Below are 26,267 nucleotides of genomic sequence, written 5' to 3'. Positions count from 1 at the left end.
CAGACCATGTATTTATCACACTGCTTTTGGACAGACTTTATCTAAGGCTATATTTGAAGAAATCTTAGTTTTTTAGCTAGTAAAATAAGAGGTTTGGATCTCCAAAATGGATTCTTCATTTATGGAATTTGTACTTCTTTGAATCATTTCTACTTTCTTTTATTTTTATTTCCCCCCCTTAAATAAAAAACTAAGTTTTGGGGGAGAAAATTTCTTTGTCAGACCTGCTACTGAAGGACAGATTACTCTGCCAATACGTTCATTTTTTCATTTTGACTTCAGTTGTGTGACTCACCAGACGTATATTAAGTAAGTGACTTTGCATACATGACATAAAAGTTGTCATTTTAACTTAAAAATTTGATTTTTCCCTGGGATTTTTTCTGACACAAACACTGTTTTTTGGAGATTATTATTTATGACTGTGACCTTATTTGCAAACATCCCAGTGGAGGACAGACTGCAATAACATTTATAGTTAATCACTGCAGAAAGTTCTTAATAGAATAGGAACAGTTTTCTGAATTTGGACTTCAACCTGAAGTAGTCTAATGGTAAATCGATATCCTTTGTATCTAATTTAAACTACCACTTGATCAATTTAGAAAAATAATGAAATCACAGAATCACAGAATTGTTAGTGTTGGAAGGGACCTTGGGAGACCATCTAGCCCCTCTGCTAAGGCAGGGTCACCTATAGCAGGTGATACAGGAACATGTCCAAGTGGATTTTGAACATCTCCAGAGAGGGAGACTCATTGACTTCCCTGGGTGACCTGTTCCAATGCTCTGCCACATTCAGCATAAAGTTCTTCCTCATGTTGAGGTGACCTTTCTTGTGTTTTAGTTATTACCATTACTCCTTGTTCTGTTATTGGGCTTCACTGAAAAGAGTCTGGTAACATCCTCTTGGCACCCACCTTTGAGATATTTATATGTATTGATGAGATCTCCTCTCAGTCTTCTCTTCTCTAGACTAAACAGGCCCAGATCCTGAAGTCTCTCAAGAGAGATGCTCCAGATCCCTAATCATCTTTATGACCTCCACTGGACCCTCTCCAGTAGCTCTTTGTCTTTCTTGAAGAGTGGAGAACAGAATTGAACAAAATACTCCAAATGTGGCCTCACTAGGGCTGAGTAGGGGGGGGGAATCATGTTGTGATGTCCCAATGTTAATTTTTTTTTTTTGATAGATAGATTAGATAGATATCATGGCTAGGCTTCCTGAACGAAGATTTGGGAAGGGCTCTACCCACATTTGTTACAAGCATGCTAGTGACTAAAAAGGTCAATACAAGATAGACATGTCCAGCTGCAAAAGGCACAGCAGAAAGACTCCTTAGGTGGTAAATTCTGTGAGATACGATTCTTTCTGCATTGTCTTTTCTCCTCGAGAGTGATCCTGCGTGCGTTCTCAAAGGAAACAGCAACATTATAGATGGTGTGTCTCCAGGCCTCCGGATTTGAGGCCAGAGTAGACCAGTTATGTTGATCAATATGGCCAAGGCTGAGATGTTGCCTCAGGGAGTCCCTGTATCTTCTCTTTGGGGCTCCTCTCTTGCAGCAGCCAATGGCAAGTTCACCATAAAGCAAGATCTTAGGGAGGTGGTGGTCCTTCATCCTGGAGACGTGCCCTGCCCAAAGCAGCTGTGCCATTAACATGGTCTCAATACTTGTGATTGCTCCTTATTCTAGAACAGATATATTGGTCACATAGTCTGACCAGTATTAGATAGATAGATAGATAAATAGACAGACTGACCAATTCCTAATATTTGTCTCTTCTTCATCCTACAGAAAATTATTATTAAAAAATCCTAATTATATACATCCATTAAATACGACACTGACTCTCCCTGGAACAGAAAGGAAAAAGTAAACTGGAGCATTAAATAAGAACAAGTTAGGAACAGAGCTCATTGGGATTTATCTTAAGAGGATACAGAACTGAGTCGATATTGTACTGTATAAAATAAGATGATATTTCAGCAAAAAAAAACCAAGCAACCTCAGCAAAACCAGTCATTTTAAGCTTCAGAACTTTGTGCTGCCTCAGAGCTGAGAGAGGTTCAGAACCAGAACTTCTATTAGAAAGACTGAGAAATACAAGTAAATAAATACGTGGAGGTCAGCATTCGTTTTGCAAAACTGTTAACGGACTGTTTACTGTAATGTCTGAGACAGCAATATGTTATGAAGCTTGAAATGTCTCAGAATGTATTTCTGACTGGACTGTGCTTTCTGATAGGAAATCTGCTTTTCCTTCCCTTTACTATAAGTAGTCTGTGGCACTGTGATTTTTTATCAAGTAGTTTGACTACAGATGGAAACAGTTCTTAAGTGCTTAACTGCTGCACTTTTAAGGAAAATCGGGTTAAATTGTCCATTTGGGGTACAGTCATACTCTTCTCCTGCTACTCAATATGTGGGATAAGTTATTATCTAGCTCTCACTTGTCTGAGCACGAGATTTGGAGATGTTGTTATATTGAGGCTTTCCCCCCCAGTTCTGTATAATTTTCAAGATATCAATCTTCTTCTGTCTTTCTTTTGAAACTGTAGTGTATTTTTTAATGTTTCAGAGAATCATATTCCTTCTCTGCAGTGCTAGTGCTAGGTTGGAGCACTTGGGTAACTTGGGGAAAAGAGTCATACAGAACACAGTGGAAAGAGAATTTCAGGGATACTCAGCTGCCAGGGATGACTGTCACAGAATCTTTCAGGTGATCCTGCTGGGTTGCTGGGAAGAATAGCAGTCACAAAGCCTTTACCTTGGCCCTTTCCAGCCCAAGAGTGTTTTAACATTTATTTTTTTTCTGCTCCTTCTCTAGTCGTGCCCCATCTGCTACCAGATCCAGCAGTGCTGTCCCTGAGTCCAATCTCACAACATATCACAAAAACACCCAGAGGTTTTAGCACTGTGTTGCACAGGACTTCCAGTCCTGGAAACACAGTGCAGGGACACCACAGGGACATTGCTAAGAACCAGAGAGAAATTTTTATTTTGAATGAAATAAGTTCTCAGACCATCACAGATGCAGGCATGTGTAGTAGGGCCCCTGCTCTGCGCCAGGATATAGATCAGTGCAAGGAAATTTTAGAGAGGGTCTGTGCAAACAGGAAAGGCACAGAACAAGCTGTGAGAGGGGGTGAAGTCTCCTCACTCAGGGTATTGTCACACTTGAACCTCTGTTCAGTACACTGCAGCTGCGCTTTGGGCTTCATCCTTGAGCAGTCCAGTCTAGATTTAACTGCAGAATGCACCAAAGGGACCTTACTTATAAAATTGTATTAGGTTTACATGGCAAGGTTTTGGCATCAGTGAATTACAGGGGTGGCTGTACCCCTGGTCAGATTTACAGTATAGCCTGTAAGGATTAAGCCTATTAGTGATGGTGGTAGCACCTCAGGGATAATGTTTTAAAGAAAGGGGACAAAGAATTCCACCCTGTGCAACACCACCATCAGTCAGAAGACAGGAGTGAGAAATAGGAGAGCAGCAATCCTGCAGACTCACTGCAGGCAAGTGAAGAAGAAGGAGGAGGTGCTTCAGGTTCTGGAGCAGAGATTCCCCTGCCACCCTTGGTTCACATCAGGGTGAGGCAGCTGTGTCCCAGAAGTCCATGGAAGTCTATGTGGGAGAAGATACACACCTGCAGTTCCTGAAGTACCTCGTGCTGGACCAAATGGATACCTGGAGGAGGCTGTCACCCTGTGGGAAGTCTGTGTTGGAGCAGGTTTTCTGGCAGGACCTGTGAATCTGTGGAGAACACCCACTGGAGCAGTCTGTTCCTAAAGAATTACATTCCACAGGAGAGACCCACTCGGGAGCAGGGAAAGAGTGTGAGGAGTACTCCACCTGAGGAGGGAGTGGCAGAAACAACGTGTGATGAGCTGACTGCAGACCCTATTCACTCTCCCCTTTTAAGGTTTAATTTTTATTTCTGATTATCCTAGTCTGGTTTAACTAAGCTACTTTCCTCAAGAGGTATCTGTTTTGTCTGTGACAGTCACTGGTGAGTGATCTCTCCCTGCCTTTTCCTTGATGCACGAGTCTTTCACTATCTTTTCTCTCCCCTACCCAGCCAAGGAGGGCAGTGACCAAGAGGCTTTGGAGGACACCTGGCATCCAGCCAGTGTCAACCCACTACAAAAACATAATCATAAATCATAGGGTTTCTATCAGCAAGCTGTGCAGTATTTTAACACCAGGTTCCCAGTTTTATTGGAGTCACTACGTGACCTAAAAAGTATCTGCCATTGTCAAGGAGTGGCAGGAGAGTGCAGCAACAACCCCAGCACAAGTGGGTGCAGCTAGATGAGAGCACTCCTGTGTCCTACAGGCTTAGGGTGCTGATGAACAGAGCATGTGGCAGCCTCCACATGTCTGAGGAGACACTTATTTTCTCTGATCAGGGGATTAAGTTAAGACTTGTCTGTGTGTATTTGAGTTGTTAGGTTCAGTGTTAGGACAAATCCCTTGATTTCTATGAGTTGACACCCAAAAGAAAAAGAAGAAGGAGATCTTTAGTTATGTTTTATCTACATCAACCTATGTGGAATCAGTGTAGAGCTTCTTGCCAGTTCATACTTAAATGCAGGGGGTTAGTTACACTGTGAGTTAGCATATATGGAGAGAAACATTAAATAAGAGAACTCCCAAAATAAAAACTGCTCTTTTTTTTTTTTTAATTATTTTGAAAAGTGCAGTATCTAAAATTTTAATTATTTGTACTAGTTCACATTTCTCTATTCAGTGTACTGTACTTTATTAAATAATGAAATCAAGTATTATGTTTCCTCAATACTGACATTCAGTTATTTAATCTTTGCCAAGAAGTGAAAAAGAGTCTACCATTTCTCATGTTAATTATAACGTAGGAGGATTAGCTAAATGCATATTAGCTTCTTTTTTTTTTTTCTTACCATGATACTTTATTAAACCATTTCATTAACTATTTGAATCTCCTTGTAGGGCTTAGTGAATGTTTCAATAAACCATTTATCTACTGCTGCTTTGGTGTAACTGAAATTATTCACAGCAAATTCAGAAATTGGTTTGAATCTAATAATGGGGAATGTATTAATATTTACCTTTACACTTATATCACCAAAGAAATACAGGCGAGGTCTTGTGTGTTCTTATGTCCATCCAGACTCTGTAATTCCCATTAGATGCTAACAGTATTTAGAAATATCTATTTTATACATCTGCTAAAAATAGATTTCCAGTTATTCCTGAGCGTCTTCTAACAGATTTGTTCTGAACAGAAATTACCCAAAGCTATAACGTAATATAGAGATATGGGGAGAGCACTGCCAATGTCCCTCTTGCTTTCAGAAGCAGCAATCTATTTTTTTGTTTCTGGACAGTCTTGGCAAAACCAAATACTTACCTACTATGAAGAAAATAAAGGCTTAGCAGTTGGCCAACAGTCTACTGGAAAAATTTCTTCTGACTCCAGCTCTAACAAGCCCATTAATGTAATATATAGAGCAAGGCACATCAGTCAGCCACTGAACACATTAATAACATCAGGAACATCACCGTAATGCAGACAATGTGGAAGTTTTGGTCACTTATCTGAAATAGTTCAGAAGGACATGTGCAAAAAACTCCACCTGTTTCTTACCAGTGCCAGGAGTGTTTTTCACTTAATCTACTGTTTATCCAATTAATCAAAAAATAACCAAAAAAATCTATCAGTTGCTTCCATTGATCTACAAAAGGGTTAATATTTACACAGGAATTAGCAGAGTTTCTACTGTGAAGATTGTAAATTGGAGACTGATACTCCTATTTCTGCCTTTAAAAGTCATCCTCTTGATCCAAAACTCAGAGAAAATTTCATACCACTGTTAGAAAAATGAGGAGCCATGAGGTCTCTGTGAGTTACATACAGGCTCGTAACTAACTGTCCCTCATTCTATCCTTCTGTTCAGCTTGGACAATGATCATGACAAAATTCTGAAATCTAATAGGAGGGATATTTCTTGAACCAGCTGAAGTTTTTCATATTTTCAAGTAATAGGATCATTAGAGATGATATTCAAGGATATAGAGAGGTAAGGTTTAGGGAGAGAAAGGATCTTTTATTAACTCAACTTTATAGTTTCAAAACCAGACATGCTTCAGGCATACAAACCTTTTCCTAGTGTCCTGGAAACTGGTCTCTTTTTATAACTGTATCAGCTAGTTTAATAAAAGATATTGCTTCTCCCCACAAACCTTGTCTTTCAGATTTTAAGACACATTAAAGCAAGTGAGTTCTGCCCTGCTATGAGCATTTCACAAAATTTTTATTTCAAAGCAATAGTCAGCAGAATGCTATAACTTCAGCAAGTGATATAGACACACAAAAATGTTGACTTTATATTCCTTTATATCTTTAGCCTCCACATTCCTACTTTATCCTCTTCATGTCTGCTTTCATCCTTCTCTTCTGCTACCTTTAAAAAGTGGAAATATTAATTACATCATCCCTCCATCTTACTGATACAGATTAAACCCAGCGATGGTATGTCTAGTGAACTCAGTGGGATCTTCCTTAACAATTTCTGCAAATGAAATAATACTTGTTCCTGTACACAGTATCAATATAGTTGCACTTCACACACATTTACATATTCCCATGCTTTTTATTTAGATGTACTTCAAATATGTATTTTTTAAAGCTACCATCAGAAATATTTTAAAGTGCCACATAAAAATAGGCCTGAAAATTACTAGTAGGAGAAATGTCATGAGCCATCAAGCTTAATTTCTTTCTGAAGTAAAAATAATCCCATAATGCTTTTCCTCCCTTCTTAACCTATGTTCTGCTACTTCTCTCTCCAACTCATTGTACTATTCCTGTCCCACGATTCTCACTTGTCCTAATTATATTTATTACTTCTAGCTGGAGAATAATTATGAGTCAAGTATGCGGGAAAATTTTAATTAATGCTAATTTTACATTTAGATTTTATCTGTGTACACATATAAAAATAATTATATGCGGTTCTGGAGCTACAGAATTTTGAGCCCAAAAGTAAAAATACCCAAAGTCCCAGTCTGGGATTCAAGTATCAGCTTGGACAGCTGGAAAGTGAAAATTGCACCATTTAAAAATCAGGAAATTCAACATATCACTGGGAAGAGCAGAGCGGAGAGAAAAGTCGGTGGTCCAGTCTCTGTCACAGAAGCTATGCACTTGGTTTTAAAAAGTGTTTAAATAGCAACTACCAGAGGTGCAACAAGAGCATTCTCCTTTAGGAGCACTGCTTGGTAGGAGATGATAAACTGAGGTGCTCTTCTTTCCGACAACCCATTTCCCAACACTCTCCCTTCCTTGTCTGTGTCCCCGCTGCACCATGCGCTTTCCATCACAGAGTCAATGACTCCCCAGCTACACTGGGAACAGAGATGGTGCTCCTCTGCCTCATGGCAGAGAAGCTTTGACACTCCACAGGGTACTGTGCTTCCATACCTCAGTCTGGTCTTTTTTTCCGCAGCATCCAATGACCAATGACCAAAGGTAGAATTCATCTGACCAGATGTAAGTACCCACCATGGGATAGTTGTTAAGATTCTTTACGATCACCAAAGAGATGAGGACACTTCAAGGGTGAAATTTATCTTAATCTAAAGATGGGATTTGGTAGGAATTTTAATAATTGTGTCCTAAAAGTGCCTTTTTCTCATTACTACCTACAGTGGGCACTTAGATTGACTGGCTCATAGGTAGATGTCTTCAACCTAATCACATGCTTAAATATATAGATCGATGGTACATCTCAAATATACTAGATCAGGGGATATTTTCATGAAATGTTCTGAAAGTCACACTTCAATTTTGCCTAAGCATAATTTTTCACTCATAAATGCTCTATTTATTCTGGTTTTTGCTAACTAACCTCTTTATACACTTCTGAAAATCTGTGCAGGTGACTGTCCTCACCTTTGAAAATCTGGGTTTTAAGGTCTTTGAGTCCAATTCTAAATTGCTTCTAAATTGCTTCTAAATTCCCAAGTTTCTACTGAAAATGTTACTCCTGCAACTTACATTTATATAATGTTATTTTACAGATAATTTACTGAGTACTCGAAGCCTGTCTCATAGAAATTACTTCATCTACCCCCAAATAAAATGGGGATATATAAAAATTGGAAGCTGATTAATTCTCAGTTATGCTTAGTAACACCCTTTCTGCTTCCCTTTCTTAAGAAAACCTTGTTTGCACAAAGATCTTTCTTTAGTAGGGCTTTGAAACCTTTATTACAACTGAAATGAAATTAATCAATCTATATTTAAAACATAGTCAAGGGGAATAAAAATGTATTACTGTAAAATTTTCTGAAGTATTATAAAAAAGAAGTTTTGTTGACATTCTGAGGTTGGATAATATATGGTAAATAAAAGGTCACAAAGGTATTCTGTTTTTCACTTTTCTAATTTTAGAACAATGATATTCAAGTTTTGTAAACTTTTAAATAGACCTAACTTAGACCTATTTTTTACATTTTTTTTATAATTCTGATTAACAAAGAGATTTAGTCATAGAATCATAGAATGGTTTGGGTTAAAAGGGATCTTAAACCCTAGTTCCAACCCTGCCTTACATGGGCAGGGACACCTACCATTAGAGCAGATCACTCAGAGCCCCATCCAGTCTGGTCTTGAACACCTCCAGGGATAGGGACTCCATAACCACACTGGCAACATTTACCTGAAGTTGAATAAAAATATTTACTATTAAAATAACTGTGTTTATTTAATTATAATGCTAATACATTAGCTTTTAGAAGTAAATAGAAGCTTTTGGAACACCTTTCAAATAATAATTAAAAAAAATCCTGTGGAACTGCATAATTGATAGCAATTTTATTATTTTTGCCTGAAGATTGTTATTTTCACAAAAACCATTTCTGTAGTCTGGTTTTATCATCCCAAAAGTACTCAGGAAAATTGGAAATTTTCCTTCTGTTCCTAAACTGCAGTAACTTACTCCAAGGTGTGCTACCAATCTTGTTTCTGTTGCAACGACACAGAAGTGGATGAGACAGCGTCAAGGCAGGGTGACACTCAGCTGCCGTTGTGGCTCAGAGGTATTAGAATCTGTGGGTTTTAAAGTGTTAGGAAAAGTATTAAAGAGACACTGGGGGAGAACAGAGTATCAACCACAGCTTAGAAACCCAGGAAGCACCATGAAAAATTCTCACTGTCTCAGCATTAGCACTGGGAGTGGGAAGCAAAGGCTGTGGCAGCAACTGGGTGTACTGGTAGACCTGCAGTGCTTCCTGCAGAAGTTGTATCAGAAACTTGGAAATTTTGTAATTGTCCCTGACCGTAACTCCCATCAATCAGTAGCAGAAATATCATATGAAACTGTGTGTATTTTCTGCTTGCATTTGAAAATAGTGTACTTATCCTATTCCATTAGCGTATTTTAATAAGCATTGCTTTGGGACAGTATGCCTGCCAATTTATGTTTATGAGACTGTCAACAGAATTTACATGCCTAAGAAAATATGATACAACAGTGCCAAAGCAGGGACTGCCTGTCAAATGAGGTTGTCATGGAGAAATGAGACATAGGAAAGCTCATACATTAAGTGGCACACAGAGAATGCCAGGGATTTTTTTAATCCCCCTGTTGAGCTCAATAAATATTTATTTCAGTAAGGGAAGGGGTAAGAAAGTAATGAAATTATGAGCCATATTTTGCAGTCATTTTTGTTTAAGAGATCTTCCCATTGAAGCTGACCCAATACAAAACTACACCAGCTAAGTTCTTACAGTCTGTATTGTGCATTTAGAAACAAACTTTAGCAGTTTAAATTTTGCCTGGCAACCCCTGGTCTGCTTTGAAAATGCACAAGTCAGAGGCTAAAGGTCATTGCTGGAGTGTGTCTTGTTGCTGACCACTGAAGTGGTCACTGACTCCTGGAGTGGCTCTCAGGAGTCTTTGGGAGCTGATATTAATTGGACAGCTCCAAAAAGCACTTAGGACTCAGATTTGTGCTAAAGTGGCTCAAGAATTTGAAGGTATTTAGTCACCTTTTTAAACTTCTGCTCATATCAGTAGTGAACAATTTGGGATTTCAGAGAAAAATACAAAGACGAATTCTTATCCAGCCTGACAAAGCAGGTTATTCTGTCTCTACAAGATACTGGCTGTGACACCAACTTGACATGTGTCAAGGAAATAGGAGGTAGTCAAGTGCTCCGGAGTTTTCTCCCTTATCATAATTTTAATTACTCCAGGGAGAAGATTAGATGCTGCTTGTTATTTACAGTCGATTCATAAAATGGTGATTATATAATGAGGGAAAACATTGAAGGGAATATCATTTCAGTTTCCAAACTCTCTAGGTGGAACTAATTCTCCCTGACTTTAACTCACTAAAAATTTATCAAAATCTTAGCTAGTCATTGAGGCTTCCTTAAAAGAGATATAATCTCCTTGAGACTATGATTCATCGCATTGTAAATTACATGAAATGGTTTGTTCCTCAAAAGCTCTTCTCTCCTCCAGTGGTACCAAAGGTACCCTAGGGACAGGCCTAGAATTTAGAGGAATGAATTTCTGAAAATTAAAGGCCATCTTGAGCTGATACCTATCATGTGGACGTGGACTTGCAGTCTGAGGTGATATTTGCCACTGATGTTTGTGTCCTTAACTTGCTTCTGCTCCAAAGAGATCAAAGACCAATTTGCAGCTTCTTTCTTTGGTATCCAGGGCAACTTCAAATTGCTGGTGGCCTCAATAGGGGACCTTGAACAACTAGCATAAGCAGCTGAATCAATAATAGTGTGACATTCACCTGGACCATCTGTAAATGGTTAGCATCCCTTGTTTGTGGATTTCCAAAGCAACACCTATTTCCCATGTGTTCTCCACACATTTATGAGTATTTTTGTATCCAGCCCAAAAAACAGCTACCAAGCAATCAGTTTAATAATTGGATAGATGTACATTTCCCTCCACCTACCTGCTGCACAGTTGTACCAAATGAAATTCTGTACTCCTTCCAACCCAAAATTGGGTCACTTCCAACCCAAACCATTCTGTGATTCTATGAAATTCATGTGCACAAAGTGGTAAATACTATCTAACACTTTCAGTCCAGGTAAGTCAGTAATTTGACTTTTTTTGAAGTCAAATACACCCCTGAGTATGAATCTATGTATTTTTCTTCATAGTTAATTGCATTAAATATCTGACCAACAAGTTATTGTAAACCATAGGAAATACAGAGCAGATTATCCTGTACTGTATAACTTTCACATGATGTAATGGTATGCTAGCATATTACAAATACAGTAGAATAATTTATTTATTATATTCCATTAGTGTATTTTAACGAGCATTGCTGTGGGACAGTATGCTTGCCAATTTATGTTTATGAGACTGTCAAGATAATTTACATGCCTATGAAAATAAACAACATTGCCAATGCAGGGTCTGCTTGTCAAATAATCTTGTCAGGAAGAAATGAAACACTACCAAGCTGAAGAGTAAAGCATATTCATTATTGTTGGCTACACAGATTGTAGGTGACACAATGAAATACATTTATGCCATTTTTCATGTTTCATATGAATAAAAAAAATGAGAGAGCGGGGTACTTCAGTCTGCCATATATTGTATTGTACAAAACAGATTTAGCACTCAATCACTTTTTTCTTCAAAATAATAATAATAATATTAAAAAAAAATAGAAATACCTGGGTCCCAGTAGCATTAGTGGGCAAAATAAAATGCATTATTCATCTGGAAAACTGAGAATGCTACACAAAATCATGACTACTTCACAATGGTTAAGGTGAAATAAAATAGCTGCAGAACTGTCTAAGGCTGAAAAAAATTACTGGGAAGAGTTCATTCAAGAGTTCTGACTAGATAATTATTGAGCTACACTGACAAATTCTACACTTCCCTGCCAATTACACCTTCCAGGCCATGGCTTTTGGAATAATTTAAAGCAGTGAGATTTAGAATCTTGTTCTCATAATTCCCCATAGACAGCTAACTCTGTGTCTCCTTCTTCATGAGAAAAACCCCAAACTGTAATTGCACTCTCCTCCTAATTCTCCCTAAGCATGGAACTGCCCTTGGAAACAGACTCAGAGACTAAATGTATCCATGAGGAAAAAAATGACCCCAAAGCAGATAAATAAGTCTCCCACTAAAGTCTTCAGAATGATCACTGTTACTGGCAAAGCAGTGAGAATGACTTGAGAGAAAAATGGATAAGAGGCATACAAAAGGGGTCAGTGTTTATCAGAAAGACTGTAAAGGTATTCTCATTTAGGTGGAGAGATTGCCTGAACACAGAGCAAGCAGCTCAGACGTGAATAATCTCTGCACAGCGCAGAGCGTGGCGGCAGCCGATGCTATCAGCAGCAGCAAGGAGACAGACAATAAGCATGCAGATGATGAATGGAGAACGGGAATAGGACTGGGAATCACAGGAGAGATGATAATTCAGTACTAGTGAGATAAATTAGAAGGGTACAAGATGAAACTTAGCTGACTCAGATATGTGTATGCACAGAGACCAATGAGTAAACTGGCTGCTGGAGGAGAGACTGTTGCTCAGACGGGGCCACACTGGAGAGGGAAGGTGAGCTGTCCATGGAACTTACTTCACTTCTCTTTCCCATGAATGGGTACCATAAGCTGAACCAGTAGATGCCCTAAAAATCTGGGGCCAAGCTGATCCAAAACTGTTCCTTCAGGCTGGCCTGACCCCTCTACTGAAATCTCTGAGTATCTTGTATGAAAGGTCAGTGATCCACAAGCACCAAGAAAGGCCAGTGAGTCAGTTCTACAGTACAAATCACACTCCTATACTTCCTGTACTTGTTGCAATAGATTACAGGAAAGACAGCAAAAAGATATTTTAAGAGTCACTCCAAGCTGAAATTTTGCTAGAGGTGATGTACAATCATTTTGTAATGACAATCTGGTAGATCTGTCAGCATGCTGGCTTTTAAGATGGCAGCTGCACCCTTTTGCTGACAGCTGCACTATATAGTTAATATTCGAGTAGAAACTTCACCTCCAGAAGCAGATGGCAAGACGTACAGAGACTTTAATGGGGCTAGGTTGCCTTTCTTTACAACTTTCCTAAGGTCTAAAACCTACCAAGTAATAGGTTACATTGAGATAGATTTTCATAGGGTTGCATGAGAAGAGTTAGTCACAAGTTAGAAAACAAATCAAAAATTTTTATTACTTGTTGATTTTTGAAGTTTGTTAGATCCCAAGTGCAGAAATTTGGATTGATGAATTTAGAATAATAAAAAAAAAAAGAATCACAGAATGATTTAGGTTAAAAAGGACCTATCAAGGTCATAGAGTCCACCTCTCTACACCATAAACAGGAACATCTTCCACCAGACCAGGCTACTGAAACCCCCATTCAACCTGGCCTTGAACACTTTCAGAGATGGGGAAACCACAGCTTCCCTGGACAATCGACTCCAGTGCCTCACCACCACCACAGTGAAAAAAAAAAAGCCTTGTATCCTATTTAAATCTACCCTTTTTCAATTTAAAACCCTTGCTCTTTCTCCTGTCACTACAGGTCCTTGTAAAAAGTCTGTCTCCATCTTTCTTATAAGCAGTTTATATACGGAAAGTCTGCATGCTCTGGACTGTGTTGCAGGAAAAGTAAAAGTGAGTTAAATTGCATATAGAGGTAATGCTGTGATTAATGGGTGAAATATTTTCACAAGAGAACTAGGGATAATTTAACACAGGCACAAAGTAAGATTTGTCCAAAATCCTTCCTAGTACACATTAGTCCTGCCCTGTTTTAACCTCTGCATCCCAGCACTGGACCTCTAGAGTAGGTGCTTCCAATTGTGTGGTAATTTCTAATTTGAGCTGTTATCTATAAGAAATTGCATCTGGCTTTCTTCATAGCACTCTATCACATCACCACATGTCTCTGTGGTTGATTTAATTAACACTTTTCTCCAGCTTTTTCCCCTTTTTGTAAGCTTCCATCTATTTATTTGTATTTCCCTCCAGGTAGTTGACTCTCGAGTTGTGTAAAATATTTTTAGGTACATTACATCTAATGTAAAAGTATCACAAATCAATCTGCCTTTAACTTCTCAGGCACATATATACCCTATTTTAATGTGGCCATTTATGCTGCTGTGTAATACATCTTCATAGCGTTGGCTTAATCACGAATGACAAGTGTTGAAAATGTAATAAAGACAGGGACACATTAATCCATTTTGTATGAAAATGCGAAAAGGTAATCAGATTCTGAATGGCTGTATGCTTTAAAAATATACTGGCTGAGATTTCTTTTTCCATTTGAGATTCTCACCAGAGGTTCTGATTAGAAAGATTTCAGTATAAAATTACCTTAAAATATTACGATTGTGCCAAAAAAGCACTGAGGAAGTTTTATAAAATGAGAGATGAATCTCAATCAGCAATGTGATGACCCCAAAGCTTCTGAAATACTTTAAGTAATCAGGGAAGTCTGTATTCCTTTTTTTTTTAAAGAATCATACACCTTGCCCACGGGTAGAAATGCAGTGTGCATCATTATCATTTCTGTTTCTGAATATCCAAAACTAATTAAATAATTATTGTTAATAATTCTTCTAGTCTCAATGGGCAGCTAAAAATACTTTTGTACAAAAATCTGCATAGAGAAATATAATTTCCTTTATTTTTCCCACTGCCAACACAAGAAATACGTGGAAAACTGGCATTCTGTTCAACAGACACTCATAACATATTCTTCCCTATCCGTTACTGTGTAGTATGTATTTCCTATGCCTTAGAGAATCTATGCAGCCTGACATAATGACCTTTTTTTTTTCAGAAAAAGAATGAATTCCTTGCATCTTTTGCTTTTTCTCACCAGCCTACTTGGAGACTAAGATAGAAACTCTGAGACCATTTAATTACTCCAACTTACCTCTTCAAATAACTACCTAACCCAGGTTACAATGCAGTCATCTGTAACACTTTCAGACTCACTTCATCACATTTGGTAGCTCCAAGACTGGTATTTAAATCCATTATGTGGCCATATTCAAAAGGGATCTTCCTGCAGGTACCTATTCTGGTTCCACAGCTATTTCCTAATCTGTGTAAAGGAAACATCTCCCAGACCAAAGCTACATTACAAATTGAAAGAACTTTTTAATTGTGATCACTCTCTGTTAAACCTCTAAATTAAATGATTAAATCTACAGAAGTCTGGATGAAATTGAAAATGTTTCTTTAGTTATTTAACTTTGAGTAATTATAGTTCGATGTCAATTCTTGAGCAAAAGATGATGACCTGATTACACCACTGAAAATGTAGTTTCATACAGCACAGTATCACTGGTGTAGTTTATGTGGCATATTTACCTCTTAGTGCTTGTTTATCAGTTTGAAGTATTTTAGCTGCAAAACATCAAGGTCAGTTTTTCAGATGTTTTACAGAGTTTACTATAGGGCCTCAAGCAGAGTTGATGGCTATAGACATTCTGCCTGTGAATTATGGTGATTTAATAATTTCAGCAATCTTATACTTCGAGTTTCATCATTATTTCCAAAATAACTGAAAGAGTTCTGCACACATCATAGATACTTTTGTTCCTACATGAAACCTGGTAAAGTATAAAGTCTTTTCAGCATGAGAAAAACATTTACAACATATAAACAAGATGTATTCCTAAATGTGGAGTGGAAAGGTAAACGAATAGAACATTTCCCACAAACCTGTGCAAATTATATGAAATCAAGAATTGGCCCTGTCAATCATTTTTCATTTAACACTTTCAATTAATTTGAGATGCTGTAGGATGCCACTTTAAATTACCTACTTAATAGAGTAGGAAGGGGAAGGATTGGCATCCTGCTGTGGCTAAGGCAGTCCAAAACCAAAGTGGATTCAGCTCTACCTGCAGAGCTCCTCTGTAATCTAAAGCTGTTCATCTTGCAGCAAAGCCACAGAGGAAGGATAATGGTGGATCCCCTCCTGCAGAGATGGGTCAAGGCCTTGCTTCACTGGGTTTCTCCAGGGAGTTCTTATGCTATTAGTAACCTTCTATGCCAAGCATAATGGAATCCAATTCAATCTTTGCTGGTAGCATAGGTAGTAATATTTTATCTAAATTACAGTTCTATTTTAACCTCTACATTGTTTCTTGTTAACCGTTGTTTTAATGAATAACATTGAGTCTATGCCCATGTTTGTGAACTACACTAATGCATTTCAGGATTAACAGACAAGGAGAGAAATAGTTTATTTTCCACAATGATTGTTTATACAAGGTTTCCCTGAGTAATAAAATAGGTTATAAATGAGGGAGCACTAAAACAACAGCTCCTGAACTCTACTTTGTAAAGAAGCTTTAAATAGAAATGAAAATGTCACTTTCATGCACAGTGCATTTCACTCTTTTCACCTTTAATTTTGAAGAAAAACTCAGCTTTATTATAAGGGCTAGCACAGTCTATCATATGTTGGTAAAAACCTTAGATAAATGGCAAAGACAAAGTTCTACAATTATTTTTGACTCCCTGAATCTTTTACATTCTGTGTGATAATTTTGGTGCTCTTTAGGAAGAGTGAAATACAATACACAAGGTTCTACCTCCTGTAGTTCTAGACTATTTCAAAACAGGAATAATACAAAGGGTCCAGGTTGACACAGATCATTCCATAGTAATTCATAGGGATGCCCAAGAGAATAGGAGCCACCAGCATGTCAAAATGCTTTGAACTCAGTGGCATCATAAAAAAAATGCCTAAGTACAGGGTTAAAGGAGTAATTTTGAACTGCTGTTTAGATTAGGTCTGAACAATACTCCTGTGAAATCTGTATTTTATACATACACCTATCTTCTGGATCAGGACATGCATAGATTGTTTCTGCATGAATAGCTTTAGGCTTGCCATGTACGTGGCAGCCCTATGTCTGAGGATACAATGTGTCAGTAAGTACAGAAATGAGTCTGCTTTGAGCATGCTAGATGTAAGTCAGCCAAGCCTTTGAAACATTTTTTTTTCCTGTGGAGGACATTGAACATAGGTGGTACACAGGTAACTTAGTCATGTTCACATTTATAATATAGGCTCAATCATAATATAGATTGAGAACCGCAGCAAGTTACTATCCAAGCCCAAGGTGAGACATGATATAAATACCCTCCATCCAGTTCCATGGAAAATGGAACAAGGTGAACTGTAGTCACTTTTTTGACATTTTAAAATGCTTTCTTCTGCTTTGCAACCAAGTGGTTAGAGGCAGTTATTGTGGAAGATTCATTCCTAAATGCAAGTGTCTGCTTCTGAGTTTGTTCTCTGCCTTTTTTTGAATATGGAAGACAAATAGGCACTTCTGCAAACGATCTGTCTCATCTCAAGGCAGACACTTGAAACAGGGCAGATGAAACTGGTCCAAGTGAGGCTTTTTCCTCTCCATTATCACAGAGGGAGACCAAGGTCATTAATATACAAGCAAGCATCTACAGAGACTTAAATTTAGGGAAGATGAAGTTCATTCTGTGCACAGATGAGGGAGTTATAGTTAGCAAAGAGTATCCCCATAACAGGAAGATGAAAGTAGATACTTAGCATGCATGACTGAAGTCCCCTTCAGTGTAACCAAGCATATTGCAAAGTGGTAGTGATACAAGACAGCTTATGAGATCTGCTCCACAAGTATGGTGTTTAAAAGTACAGATGTATAGATTGACACCTAGATGGGCTATAACCATATCTCCTGCTGCAATGCTATCATATTGTGTGTAATATATATATTAAGTATCATCTGCAAGCAGATTCTGAGGAAGAAAAAAGCAAGACTGCAAGAACAGTCTTCTTTCTCTAGACTCTGCTGTTCCTCCTAACAAATTGTGTCTTCTCCATGAGTTCTATAAAGCAAACGGATACGAATAAAATATATTTTGACTAGTAGTAAAAACAGGAAAGTGAAATAGGGCTATGAGTCTGGCTATTTCAAGTGGGATTATCTGATAGGTGGGATTTTATAAAACAAAAGCTGGGTTTACTGTGATATATTCTCTCTCAACCTGGAATTCTCAATACATCTAACAATCTCTGTGGATAAATATATCTTCTCTAAATTTACTTTTTTGCTATGTAAAACACCATTCCAGTTGTCAGTCCAAGTGGGGTGCAATCTTCTCACCAATGTATGCACGTCTAATATCACAGAGAATTACAAACAGTACTGGAGGTTTATATTTAAACAACTAAATCAATCTACTACACAGGATTCTGCTTTCAGATTAAGTTGTTGAGATGTTGGTAACTAAATACCAGAGCTGGTATGGCTCTGGATTCCCCTGTTAAAACACATGCCTTTAAGTACCATTTAAAATATCTTCTGCTGTGTAGGGCTCAGACCTACAGAAGCTTACAGATATGACACAGGAATTACAGGAGGCCTGTATCCACCTGAACTGGCATGAAGTGCAGCAGAGAGAGCCCAGAGCATCTTCCGTGGTACTAAATACCTGTCTTAAGGTAACCAAATCAAACCCTAAGCAGTACATTTAGTGTCATTGGCAGAATTATTCAGGAAATCCCAGAGTCCACTCATGGATGGTCATATGAAGTATTTCCAGCTTAGCTTTGATGCCTGACTTTTGGATATGCAAAGCTATTGAGAATGACGTTACCAATTTTGATTCATGGAGGGTGGCAATGTGTTAACCAAGCTCTTGCTTATATACCATGGCTAACGTGTAGTATAAGCTTCAATGGTTAAGTATCTGTTGGCCACAATAAAGGACTGATTTAGATAATAAATGAATAAATAAGAAACTGCAGTTTGGTTGATCAGGGTCAATGTCAGCCTCTGACACTGATATATATTAACTGTGTACACCTTGTACACTGCTTCATATTTTATAAGGCAAATGTCCCCCGGTCTCTGTATCTATCTTTGGGTATCACTAGCTGCTCTTTAATTAAGTTATCATAAAAGTAAGTTAGAGAAAAATACAAAATTTAAAATTGAGAGTAGAAATGTCAACAGTATTAAACTCAGTCAAGTAGACAAAGCTGAGTAGACAGAACAAATCACTTTAAAGTGATCCACAAATGATTAACACTAATTTTGTTTGAATCAAGCTCTGTGTTGTCTTTGAATCCACATCCTCAATCTGTACAGTATTAAGGTACACATGACAAAACGAGATGTCTTCTGCTCTGACTAGAGCTTCTTGCAATCTTGAAAGCTTTTACAGAAAACACTGGAAAAGCATTAATGTTTATTTTCAAAACGTGTCACCTAGAAGTAGATATTTCAGTATCAATAGTTGCATCTTATAATTTAATAAAAAACAGCTCTTCTAGATGACTTCTGCTTGTAGTATAAAATGTAAATTCTATTTCTGTTTACTCCAATCACTTAGGAATAAAGAGTTATAATGTTATATTAGTACCTTATTCTACAAATAATTTTACTGATTACTTATAGATATATATTTCCTGTAGTATGCTCATCAACATCGTTACTGAATTAGAGAAAATAGGGTTAGAAGGGACTTAAAGGTCACTCAGTCCATTTTCTTGTCTCAAGCCTTGATCAACTATACTTAGAACTCTGATAGATGAGGGAAATTTTACTGTCTGCAAAATGTCTTTCAGCAATGCTTATTTTTATAGTTAGAAAATGTTTCTCTTATGTTTAAACTAATTCTCCTCTATTTCAGTTTAAGTCCACTGCTTCTTAATGTACAATAGTCATAGAGGAAGCTCATTTGTCTCTTTTCCTATATTCATTTGTTGAAGATAAATTATCATCCCTCCTTTAAGAATTCTTTTTTTAAAGAAAGCAATCTGAATGCTTTTACTAGGTCAAGCTTTCTGACCAGATCCCAAGTGCATTAGTAGGTCTGAATTTCTCTGAGCAACATCACCAGGTCTCCAATCCTTTGCCCAGGAGCACAGTGTAAGTGTTGAGCCCAGTCCTTGTCTGGCGTCGTGTAGGTGGGTGTGCATCCTGTCCTGTCCCCTGCCCATCCTGACCTGTTCACTTCACTTCCCATTGACCTCAGACATTTTGTATTTGTCTGATGCTCACCAAACTTTCATTGGACAGTGTTACTGCACAGACCTGACCCTGCTTGAGTATTGCAGGAGTACACCCAGGTCAGCCAGGCCACCAACCTACATCTGCTACAGTCACCCTTAGTCCCAGTTTGGCTTTCCTTGCTCTGCAGTCCGGTTCCTGCTACTCCTTGGTAGAAACATTTTGTTTCCCTCTTATTTGAACTGTCTTGAATTTTTAGGTTTCCTTCATCTTTTTTTGCTGATTTGTCAAGATCATTTTGTATTCTAGTCCTTCCCTCAAATCTTAGTGCAGCCCCTCCTAGCTTGGTGCTGATTAGTAATTAAATAAGTATACACTTCACGCTTTTGAAATAATTAAGGAAAATATCGAGTGGTGGCAGACTGAAGACAGACCCTGTGAAATTCCACTTACAGCATCCTTCCAGCTTGGCAGTGAACCTTAATAGCTACTTTCCCAGTATGATATCCTTCCCTTCCAGCAGTACCATATTTCTTTATCTTGTTTAAGACAGACCTGCTGAAGTTTAGCCACATGATCTCTATTCTTTCTCTTCTTTTTTTCAGGAAAGCTCTTAACTTCCCACAGAAGGAAGTTGAATAGTTATGACATGATTTGTTCTCAGCAGTTCTTCATCTTCCTATAAGCATGTACTAGCTGTATACATGTAGTTCAATTATTTATTCCAGTATTTTCACAGGAACTGAAGGTCAGCTGCTAGGTTACTCCTTACACCCATTAAAAATAGACAATACAATTTCCTTTTCTGGGCTTCTGAAGCCTCTTTAGTCCTTATGAGTTCACAAAGTTGCTGACCCTGAGACTGTTTGAGTCAGTACCATAAACTGAATTTCATCAAGCTCAGACAGTTCAAACTTATCTACCTGCTCTCTAATTGGCTCCTCTCACTGCTCCTCTGGCCTTTTACCCCTCTTCGTTCACTGTGACGTAATGAGCTGCCTGATGAACGCTCTTATTGTCAGTGAAGGCTGAAGCAGAAAATGCAGTAAATGCTTTGGCTTTTCTTTGTATCACCTGTCAATAGCCCTCTCTCCGTGTTAAGCAGCAGATGAACTCTTTGCTTGATCTCCCTCTTCCCATAGCATGTTGCACTTAGAGAGGATTCTTGTTTTCTTGTCGCCCTTGCTAAAACATTTGCTACATTTTTCCTTGTTAAATGTAGGTTTCTAAATCTGCTTTTAAGCAACTAATAGGAGCAGACTGCTTTTTCAAGGGTGCTAGCTGGGTTATTTCAGCATCTGAAGATTCTCTTCACGTGTTTAAATGCAGATTTACATCTCCAGCTTTGAAATTGTTGGCTTATGTAAAGAAGTATCACATCCATTTAACTGCTTTCAGCAACAAAATAGGAGAGTAGGGAAAAAAAGACAAATACTAAGTCCAATTTAGCAGATCTTCAATCTTTTTAAATGTTGTTGTTTTTTAAATTTATTTAAAAAGCATAAACTCTTTCTTTTAATGGTTTTGTTAATTCTTCCAATAAAACACCAATTTCTTTTTTTTTTCAGATATGTAACAGTCAGAATCTTATTTCTTGATTTAAAATTAAAGCAATTACTTACTGCATTATTTCCTTAATAGAAAAGACTTAAACTACCACCCAATTTAGAGTGCCTCAGTGATTTCTACGAAGTGGTCATCAATGGTGTCTAGCTTCATTTTCACAGCAAAGAAGAATCTTGTTAATATTAACTCATCCTACTCTTTCAGGCATTCTGAACAGCTTTAAATTATTTTTTCCCCTTTAAAATAGTGATAGAAAGAATTATCTTATGCCTAGGGCTATAAACTAGGTTTCCGACAAAAGTAACTCCACATGGCTCCTGTTCATGAACACTTCATGACCAGAAAAAACCACTTCTGACTTGTCCACACAAACACTTCTCTAAGTTGCCTAAATGCAAGGTTACTCTATTACAAGAGATAATTAAGAATATTACTGACTCCATGGTCTGCAAACTCTATTGTGCATACATTATCTTACCCATCTGTGAAGACATATCTGATTCATTGCATTGCGTAGAGATTCTCATTATGTGTCAGAGTAGTACCAGACTCAGCAACAATGCCTTATTTCAGCTATTTACATCAGTTATACAAGGAAATCTTATGAGTATTTTTATAGTTGCAATTGTTATACATAACTTATTTCACTGAATCCAACTTTTCCAATTGATAGGAAATGGCAGTTTCTTTTCTTCATCCTCTAGACCCAACAGACTACACCACTGTGCCACGTCATGGCAGGGAGTTTAACGGGGACTGTATAGGTATCTATGACACAATGTCTGGATGCAATCACCAAAAGTTTTGCAATGTTATAAAGGATATGTGTTTTTTTTCTTCTCTTAATCTGTGCTTCCTAGAAAAAGAGCAATTCTGATTTTTATTCCAAAGACACTGACAGAAACAGGTACCCAGGCTGTTTAACTTCAGCCTGAAACATAAAGTAAAGCAATGGATAAGAGGACCCTGCAACAAACTGCACTGGGATCAGTTCTACATTCACTTCTGATTCCTGCACAAGGTAATCACCATGTGCAACTTCCTTCTTTCTATTATTCTGGAGGGGGGAATAAAAAACAAACACCTCCCCCCCAAAAAAACCCCACAAACAAACAAACAAACAAAAAAAAAACAAAACAAAAAAAAAAGGAGATGTAAGGAAGGAAGGGCTAGTCTACATATGCATAATAAAACTGATATATATTGGTTATAAGCAAGGAATTGAAGTCTCTCATATACGTTTTGTTGGACTAAAAATAATTGAGCATTTAATTGCAAAAATGAGACAGAAATTATTCATTAGTAAGATGTTTGAGGATTTGAAATTCTATTTCCCAAACAGCAGTTATTATAATAAAAGAATTATTGTTCTGTGCACTGATATCTCACTAATCAAATTTTTCCATCCCAGATTTTAGGGTTGTTTGTTTCACTGGAAGGGAGTTGCTGCAAAAGTGAACTTTTATATTTTTTGGGTTTAAAAATATTTCTTGGAAACTTGTTGAATATTGCTTGAAGAGTTTTTTTATATTGACTATTTCTGACACTGTCTGGTGAGACCATTCTATACCTGCAGATAAAGATGTAGTCATACTAATTTTTCGCAGTGTGTAACATTCACAACTCAGTGTTCCTCAGCAATCTAAAATAGCCAAGCTCAGGAAGAGGAAGTGAGAAGCTATTAGGAGAACTGATGTGGCCCGTTTCTTACCACTGTTGGGGTTGAGCCAATAGACTCAGCCTGAGGAGATGCATCAGTTTTTTCTAAATGATGCTTTAAAAAATGCTTTTGTTTTTAATGATGTCACTACCCAGAATATGTGACTGCATCGCTATTTAACTGAACTAAAAATTTGATAATCATAGAATTCTATTTTGACTGGGTAGAAAGTATCCTGCTATTCCACATGCTGAGCTATGCCAAGTTAGCAAAATAAAATTCAGATATCAGTTTCTTTTGACCTTGGAAGATTAAATATTTACCTTACACACACTCCCAGTAACAACATATAACCACTGAGTCTACATGTTGGTCCTGTTATACTTAATCTGACATGTACCAGATGTATTTGAAATAACTGATTTCACAGAAAAGAGACTTCTGACAAGGCCAGAGGCCGAATGTCAGTCACTGTGAATAAGATATTGTAACCACTTTAATATCACATTATTGCTATTGTTATGATTAAATGCATCAAGTGTTTCCAGAAACTTCAATTTCTATCTTTTCAATGGAAATAGTGATAAAACATGTAGGTGAAGAAATGTTCTATGCAGGAGATTTGTGACTATTTACAGTTACTCCATGTCCTTCAGCTGAACTCACTAGGTGCAATATTTTTGACTTATAAAACTATTTCAAGATTCATGTCTAATAAATAGATCTTAGCTTGCACAGATTTTTGAACACAAAATTGTCTGGAAATCAATAACTTTCTCTGTGATGAAAAAATAATCAGTATCAATAACAACTTGGTTTCACCCACAAGCTTTCTGCTAGTTTACTCAGCATGAGGAGTGGCTCAGTAACAAGCAGTGCTCCTCAAAGTTTGCTGCTGTGTTTCTGAAATTCTGGATTTCACGGACAGCTGTGAAATTGGTCAGCCAGATTTTCCTCACTCCCTCAGAACTCAGTGTCCAGATCATATAACTCCTTAAAGGGAGACTATCTGAAGCATTTCAGGTGTTTTCTGGATACATGTCTCTCTCCACATGGATTGGAGAGGTGACTGCATCAAAGAATGCAGTCGGAGGAGTGTGGTGTGTAAAGTTTGATGATACAAATATTGCATTAACTTATGAAGGGCTTTTCTACAGAGTCGGAAAGAATTGCTGACCATCTATAAATACTTTTCTTTTTTCCAAACTTAAATAGTTGGAAAGTGCAGGTCCTAAAAATTCATTCGTTGTTTGTCCTCTCTGAAAAAAGGGAAATAGATTTTAAAAGCAATGGCATTGATTCTTCATTAGAGTGTAGGATTATGAGATCCTAGCCATGAAAAGCTAAGGGTCATTACAGCACATATTGGATTTATAGTCAATAAAATAATTACTTCATTCAATCTTACGTACTAGGTCAATTAATTATATTGTTGAAAATATTTCTGGCTTCAAGGATTGTTTTACTTATATTGCACAGCAAAGTAATGATATAATTAAGAAGAAATTAATCACTCTGGCAATGTACATTTCCATTCAAATAAAAAGAAGAATGAATGTGTATTTCAGTCAGGATAACTTATACACATTTTTGCACACTTAGCTAAGCTAATCAAGACTAGCTACCATTATACCTATGTCAAAGGAAAAAAATTCATATTGTCTAAATCAGATCAGGATCGAAGCAGTTAATTGAAGTACTAATGGCATGTAGTTAACTGGCAATCAGCGAACTATACATTAAGGATTAATAAGAACAATGCAACACACAAACCATAATACTGCACGCCTACAAAATGTTAATATATGTAGACTACTTTCTAAACATCCTTTTAAAACTAATTCAAAAATCTATAATTAAATATGCACAATATACAATATGTGATTATGGCAATATAGATGGCATTTTCACAGCTTTGCAAACAGTTCACACACACACACACACACACCCCCTGCACAACCCACATAGGTTCCCATCATCCTTTCCTTTGGGAGATGCAGGCACTACTGGCATCCCCCTCAGTGGGAGATGTGGGTGATCCAGCTCTAGGTGTGCTTGTGCTGCCCCGTGCAAGCCCCCATGCCCATGCAGAGTGGAAACCCCCTGTGAGACAACAGACACCCCCTCAGGGGTCCCTGCTTGTCACCCTCGCTGGGGGTACTGTTTTCCCCAGAGCCACAGGGAAGGGAAGATGCTTAACCCAACCAAGGCAGCCTGGACAGGGGGACTTCTGACAGCACCAAACTAGGTTTAAACTGCTGCTCTCTTTCAGTGACTCTTATTTTCTTACTAATGACTGTAGCATCAGCTCCAGGTAGATTCTGACTATTTCCATTTAAAAATGACTAGTCTGTTCTATAAAGTGTTTCCTTCTGATGTGTTTCTCTGCTGTTGATGGAATGACTGCTCATTCTATCCTTTTATTTACTTATTTTTTAAAAGGGTAAAAATTTCACACGCTGTGTTCAAAGGTTTAATGCCTTGTTCTGAAATTGTTCATAGCTATTTTTCTCTGTCTAAAAAAAAAATAAAATTCTTCATCTGCTTTGTAAGTCTTTTTTACTAAGCCAAAACAACAGCTGCCTTAGCTTTGTTGAGGGCTGGTAAACTGTTTTCTAGCCTCAGCACTGATCAGCACGGTGTGGATTTATCTTTGCAGACTGGCTTCAGGCTCACATAGCCAGTCCCAAGAGTACAGCCTGCTGATGGTACTGAATGACAGAAATAGGAGAATTGTGTGGCAAGAAGTGAGGAACTTGAAAACATTTACCTTACCTAACATTTTGAAACACAGATTGACTTTAACCTGAATTTTTCATTAAAAATATTAACCTGAAAATTTTGTACAGATATTGGGATTCCTCCTTCATTAGATTACACTGAAATAACAAAATAAGGCGAAGGAAACTTGCAAAACCAGGAATGTGAAAATTAAGGAAAATTTTTATGTAGTTTTGCATCTCATATATTATTGATTTTGATGTTTAAGGACATGCGGACTTTGAATGAAGATTTTTCACA

The sequence above is a fragment of the Corapipo altera genome, unplaced genomic scaffold (genome assembly GCF_003945725.1).
Source record: "Corapipo altera isolate COAL_440 unplaced genomic scaffold, ASM394572v1 46, whole genome shotgun sequence".
NCBI lineage: Eukaryota > Metazoa > Chordata > Aves > Passeriformes > Pipridae > Corapipo > Corapipo altera.
Note: the sequence above shows the minus strand (reverse complement) of the source record.